Genomic DNA, 7243 nt, shown 5'->3' on the forward strand with positions numbered 1-7243 from the left:
TAAAAATAGCTGCCTTTACTTTTCCTAAAACCTCACTTCATCTCAGGCATTGCAGGGGCCCTGGAAGACTGCTCGCTAGTTCTGGTAAATGTTTGTATAACAGAGGTGGGCCAGGGCCTCTGTTCTCCAGAGGCACCCACAAACCTTGGGCTGCTGCCTGGGCAGATGGGAGCGCTTGGCCTGGAGCCCATCCTTCGTCCGGGGCCGATAGCATGGCAGCTCCCGAGTCCTGGCCAGAAACCCCAGATGTGTTCCTGCCTGCTGATAGGAAAACCCTAATACCACTCCAGAGAGCTGAGCTGAAATTGCCATCTCTGCTCAGCCCTGATAACAAACTCATGTCACCCCAGAGTCAGGGGAAGAGAAGAAGCCGAAAGACACCCACAAATACACTGCACCTTCGGTAGGCCCTGCGTCCTGTTCGACAAACGCAGGAAAGCCTGGTTCTGGAGGTCAGGTGGTCCCCACAGAGCATGAGTCATTCTGACTCCTCTGTTCTCCAGCAAGGCTTCGGGGCTGCTCACCTGTCACTGGGCTGCTCGGTAAATGCAACTGAGGGTTCACTTAAGCAAGACACACAGAGGAAGGGCGGTGGACCACCCAAGCCAACAGCCCAGGATACCCATAGCGGACAAGGCAGCCCCAGGCCTGGGTCAGACGCGGTGCTTTCACTGATGGTCACTGATGTCAGTGAGGCCAGGTGGGTCAGGGTAACTTCAAAGACGTTTTTTTAAAGCCTCAAGCCGATGCTTGTCTGTCTAGTACGAATGTATTTGGAAGTTTGTGCTGCTTGTGTTCTTGAGGCGTTCTCCAGGCTCAGTCACACTCTGAAGCCCCTGACGGCTCAGTTACCAGGGTTGCCCGTTGTGCAGTGGCAGGACTGGCCTCCTGGCCCCATTAACGGCAGGGCACTGAGAAATGTGGGAGAGCTTATACCCGGGCGTAAATGTCTCTCACACTGATTTTTTTTAATCAAGGGAAGAAAGTGCTCCTGGAGAAGGGCATGGCAATCCACTCCAGTATTCTTGCCTGGAGAATCCCATTCTCTCTGCTTCTGTTGGAGTGGGAGGGTAGAAGAGACCCTCAGTCAATCACTCCTTTGATGGTTTGTGTCTCACCAGGTCTTACACACCCAGAGTTGGGCGTGTGAGCCTGGGCAAGGTGATATGGCCCACTCCTACTTTTGTTTCAAAGATTAATGTTTTGATAATCTTTGGCTTTAGCATCCTTTGATTAGGGCAAGAGTCCTTCATGTTAAACTGCTAATTGAGAACAGAACTGTTGATAGAGGCACAGTATATGAGTTGATAAGTTTCACTCCCAACATCCAGTACACTAGGAGAGAGTTCTAGAAAGCGGATTATCCTGTTTGGTGGCACCTTCAGACCTTAGGGCTCACCCACAACAGCACCTGCGTCCGCTTTCCTCAGCCTCCCCCCAGCTGGTGCCAGCAGAAGCATTCACACGACCCCAGGCCTGAACACCTGCTTAAATTTTGCACTGTAGGCACCTTCTTGCCTCACCCAAGGCCCAGTCCTGGCAGCACCAAACGCTTCCTGAGGCCCAGGGCCCACGTGGCCCTGACCTTGGAGCCCTCACAGCTGAGTCAGGAGACATGACTCACAGAGAGAGCAGCAGGGCAAGGTGGTGTGACGTGCCCAGATCAGCTACAGACCAGAGTTGCAGGAGCTCTCCAAGGCCTCAAAAGGAATGCAAGGAGAGCTGAGATTTGAGCTCAGCCTTGGCGTCGGGTGGAGTTTGGATAAGCTGCAAGGAAGTTCAGTTCAGGCGCTCGATTGCGTCTGACTCTTTGCGACCCCTTGGACTGCAGCACGCCAGGCCTCCCTGTCCATCACCAACTCCCGGAGCTTGCTCAAACTCACATCCATTGAGTCGGTGATGCCATCCAGCCATCTCATCCTCTGTCATGCCCTTCTCCTCCAGCCTTCAATCTTTCCCAGCATCAGCTGCTGGGACCAGCATTTTAGCCAAAGGAAAGAGACAGGGGCTTCCCAGGTAGCCCAGGGGTAAAAAATCCGCATGAAGGAGACAAGGGTTCAATCCCTGAGTTGGGAAGTTCCCCCGGAAGAGGAAATGGCACCCCACTCCAGTATTCCGGCTGGGATAATCCCATGGACGGAGGAGCCTGGTGTGCTGCAATTCATGGGGTTACAGAGTCGGACATGACTGAAGAGCTGCACGCGCACACAGAGCCTGAGTAGAGGCATCATGGTGAGAGGGAAATACGACTTTGGACCTGGACCTGGGTTTCTGCATGATCCTGGCAAGTTACATAACCTCCCTGGGCCTCACTTCCAAGTTTGTTAGATTACTGTGCCATAACAAAAGGCTACTGTGCCGTAAGGTGTAGAGTTGGTGGGGGGGGGAAGGGGGGCTCAAGGAACTAAATGTACAATCGTTACTGCAGGTGAAGCAGGCAGTTGAAGGGGCGAGGATGGGCCAGCTGGACTGGCCTGTGTCCAGGGTCACAGCCTGTCACATAGACCCAAAGAGGCTGTAAGCAGCCCAGCTCCCTGCCAGACTTCCACACTCTGCTGCCCTGAAAACAGATTCCCCTCCTTAGCACATACCTCTCAGAGTACTTGGCAAGCAGACTCCCCAGTCCTCAGCCTCACCCCTCTTTAGGGCGGTTCACCAAGGGGTGGGGAGCTATTGAGGAATCGGTATTGATTGCAGGCCCCACCCTAGCCAGGATCGCTGTAATCTCACACCTGGCCCAGCCTCCTGGCTGGTGACTCAGCTTGCAGCCTCCGCACATTCCGTCCTCACACGTGTACTGGGCGAACTTCAGGCCCCCTTGCTCACATTACTGCCACACGCCCCGCCAGGGCAGCGGGTCTAGCCTGGGCTGCATAGTGAAAGTGTCAGTCGCTCAGTCGTGTCCAACTCTTTGTGACCCCATGGGTTGTAGCCCACTGGGCTCCTCTGTCTATGAAATTCTCCAGGCAAGAATATTGGAGTGAGTAGCCATTCCCAGCTCCAGGGGATCTTCCCGACTCAGATTGAACCTGGGTCTCCTGCACTGCAGGCAGGTTCTTTACAGTCTGAGCCATAGTGGAAGGCCTTAAAATCCCGATGGCCAGGCCACACCAATTCTGTCAGATTCTCTGGGAGGTAGGACCTCCCTTCCCACCCCTGCCAGTAATTAAGGTTCCTTAGAGGACGTGCCAGAGAAGGCGATGGCACCCCACTCCAGTACTCTTGGCCTGGAAAATCCCATGGACGGAGGACCCTGGTGGGCTGCAGTCCATGAGGTCGCTGAGGGTCGGACACGACTGAGCGCCTTCACTTTCACTTTTCACTTTGATGCATTGGAGAAGGAAATGGCAACCCACTCCGGTGTTGGAGAATCCCAGGGACGGGGGAGCCTGGTGGGCTGCTGTCTATGGGGTCGCACAAAGTCGGACACGACTGAAGCGACTTAGCAGCAGCAGAGGACGTGCACACTAAACTGGGAATTACTGCAGCGGCTCCCCCTTGTGGGCTTGGGCTTGGGGCCAAGGAGAGGGACTAGCCCTGCACGGTGCAGTGCGATCCAGGGCATGGCCATCTCCAGGAGCTTGTTAGAAGTGCAGAAGAATTATAGGCCCATCTGCTTGCAAATCTGCATTTTTAGCAGGTTCCCAGGTGATTCCTGCACACTGTCAAGTTGGAGAGGCACTGGCAGCAGCTTCCAGGAGACGCTCCCAGCGGTCCAGGTACACAGCCAAGTGTTTACACACGCCATCTCGGTTCAGCCTCACAGCCTCTCTGCTGTTACACCCTCTCCGACAAACAAGGAGATAACCCACCATTTGTTCAACAAATCCTTATTGAGTGCCCAATAGGAGAGAAGCTCTGTTACCAGGGACTGGGGATCAAAAACGATGCTCCCCTGCAGATCAAGTACTCAGAGGCCAGTGGGGTATGACGTCATCATCATCGCTTGACAGCTGTGTGTTCCTGGGTGACACCCTTGGCCTCTCTGAACTCCAGTTTCCTCTTCTGCTGATCTGGGCTGTGGTCATTATTCAGTGATTTTCTTCCCTAGGCAGAGTGCTCACCTGAAGGCCTGGATCTAGCCTGAGCTCAAGGATGGTTGCTGTTGTTATAAGAAAGAAAAAAAAAAAATACTGCAAGGTTGTGGGGGGAGGTGCAGTGGGGCGGGGTAGAGGGACACCAGGCTCCTGTGGATGCAGAGGGGCAGGGAAGAGAGTGAGGTCGAAGATCTTGGACGCCAAAAACTCCCAGGAGGTGATGCATGGGGGAAGGGCCAGGGTGTGGAGGAGGCCGCCTTGTCCTCGCACTCTCTGGCCCGATTTCTCCGGATCAGGCTGGTTCTCCCCACTTTTCAGACGAGATGAGTCAGACCACTATTGGCAGCGTGAGTCTGGGCCTCGATCCCGCCGCTTTGCCCCTTGAAGCTCTTTGCGGCTCCGGTGAGGAGAAGACACCCCATGCGGCCCCTCCAGGCTTGGATCGCCTCCCAGGTCCTCTCCGGCGCGCCACCGTGGCCTGCGGGGCGCGGGCGCCCCCTTCCCGCCGAGCCGAGTCACGGCAGCGAGCCCTGGCGGGCCCCAGGGATGCCCAAACGCGACGCGGAAGCGCAGTCCAGCCAGGGTAACACCCAGCCCCCCGCGGTCCTGCACCCACGGGGTGAGCCCGGGCTGTGGAATTGCGACCCTGGCCCACGCAGGGGTCTGAGCAATCGGTTTAGGGGTTTCGTGTTCCCTCGGAGTACACCACCGTTTCCTGTAATTTAATTTTCTCTCCTGAAAGCGTTGCTAATTAAATCCTTTCTTCGGCTAGCAGTCGTTCCCCTCCCTTGCCCCTCTCTCCGTTAATTACCCAGCACGTTGCCAGGGAGTCCTGGCTCCCACTGCCAGGCGTGCCCAGGTGGATGGACCTCGCTGCTGGGCTCTACTGGCCGCCTGGGCGGCTCCCTCCTCGGGTCTCCCAGGGCCCTTTCCGCCTGGACCTGGGGAGCAGCCCTTACCAGCCTGGTTAAAAGCAGCAACAGCCCTTTTCCTGGCGCTGCTGGCTTGGAATCTGTCAAAATCTAATTCATATGTGGTTTCACCTCCTGTGTCTTTCCAGTTCTGGAGTCATGCTTACTCTTCACTGCTTTTTTCGCCTAAGCACCCTTCCTGCCTTCTCCCCCACTGCCCACTGCACATCATGCTAGGCAGAAGTTTGCCAGACCGAGCCCAGTGTCTGGTGGAAGGGCACCCAGCGAATCTAGGACATGATCCGGACTAGAAGTCAGCTCTCCTGAGGCTTAGCCTCTCGGGGTCACAATTCAGAAGCCTCCCGCTGCCCTCTCTGTTGCCCCTTTGGGGGGGTCATTCAGACCAAGTGTCCCACTGAGGGCTGAGAATGTCCAGTTCTTGATAAGTCTAAGTCCAGAGAGGGTGTGGAGAAAGGGAGCCCTCCAGCCCTGTTGGTGGGAATGTAAATTGGTGCAGCAGGTATGGAAAACGGGAGGGAAGTCCCTTTAAAAACCATAGAGTTACCCCACAATCCAGCAATTCCACTCCTAAGCACATACCTGGAAAAGGCAAAAACTCTAATTAAAAAACATACATGTACCGCAGTGTTCATAACAGCACTGTTTCACAATAGCCAAGACATGGAAACGATCTAAATGTACATTGACAGATGAATGAATAAAGAAGATATGATATACATCTACACGGAGTAGTGCTCAACCATCGGAAGGAATGAAATGGTGCCATTTACAGCAACACGGATGCGACAGAGACGATCATACTAAGTGAAATAAGTCAAAGAGAAAGAGATGTCATATGATATCACTTATATGTGGATTAAAAAATGGTACAAATGAGCTAATTTATAAAACAGAAATAGACTCACAGACATAGAAAACAAACTAATCATTACTGAAGTGGAAAGGAAGAGAGAGGGATCAATTAGGAATTTGGGATGAACAGATATGCACTGCCATATGTAAAATAAACAACGACCTACTGTATAGCACAGGGATCAGTATCTTGTAAAAACCTATAATGGGAAAGAATCTGAAAAAGAATATATATATATATATGCACGCAACTGAATCATATAAATAAATATACATACAACTGAATCACTTTGCTATATACCTGAAACACTGTGAATTACAGTAATAAACATTGCATTCAGTTCAGTTGCTCAGTCGTATCCGACTTTTTGCGACCCCATGGACTGCTGTACACCAGGCCTCCCTGTCCATCACCAACTCCCAGAGTTCACTCAGACTCACGTTCATTGAGTTGGTGATGCCATCCAGCCATCTCATCCTCTGTCATCCCCTTCTCCTCCTGCCCTCAATCTTTCCCAGCATCAGGGTCTTTTCCAATGAGTCAGTTCTTCGCATCAGGTGGCCAAAGTATTGGAGTTTCAGCTTCAGCATCAGTCCTTCCAATGAATATTCAGGACTGATTTCCTTTAGGATGGACTGGCTGGATCTCCTTACCATCCAAGGGACTCAAGAGTCTTCTCCAACACCACAGTTCAAAAGCATCAATTCTTCAGCCCTTAGCTTTCTGTACAGTCCAACTCTCACATCCATACATGACCACTGGAAAAACCATAGCTTTGATTAGACGGACCTTTGTTGGCAAAGTAATGTCTCTGCTTTTTAATATGCTGTCTAGGTTTCAGTTTTAAACATTGCATATTTAACTATTTTAAAAAAAGAGTCCAATGTCCAATCATGACAGTGAGTTGCCCGGGGTCACACAGGGACTCAGCATCAGAACTTCTGGGTACTCTGGACTCAGTGTGGTGATCTTTCCAAGATGCCACTTACTGGATAGGGGATATGTGAGCCCCCCACCCTGACTTCTGCTTATGCAGGGTCCCCCTTCCCCTCAGAGCACCACGTCTTGGACGCCACTCCCCCTTCCTCTCTATCTAAAAGCCCCCATTCAGGGATTTCCCTGGTGGTCCAGTGGCTAAGACTCTGCTCCCAATGCAGGGAGCCCAGGTTTGATCCCTGGTTGGGGAACTGGATCCCAAATGCTGCAACTAAGATACAAGACAGCCAAAAAAATAAGAGAAAATCCCCCATTCAGGCCATGTCTGGCCCAACTCTCAGCTCACTATGAGACAGGAAAGGAAAGCAGCTCAAGCCAATCCCAGAATTTGAAAGGAGGAATTTGGTGGTGATGAGGGCAGTGCTATTTTTTTTAAGGAGATATTGGTGGTGGGGATTTCAGGCATTACGAGAGGGCCAGAAAGG

Source organism: Bos indicus x Bos taurus, chromosome 10 (genome assembly GCF_003369695.1).
Source record: "Bos indicus x Bos taurus breed Angus x Brahman F1 hybrid chromosome 10, Bos_hybrid_MaternalHap_v2.0, whole genome shotgun sequence".
Lineage (NCBI taxonomy): Eukaryota > Metazoa > Chordata > Mammalia > Artiodactyla > Bovidae > Bos > Bos indicus x Bos taurus.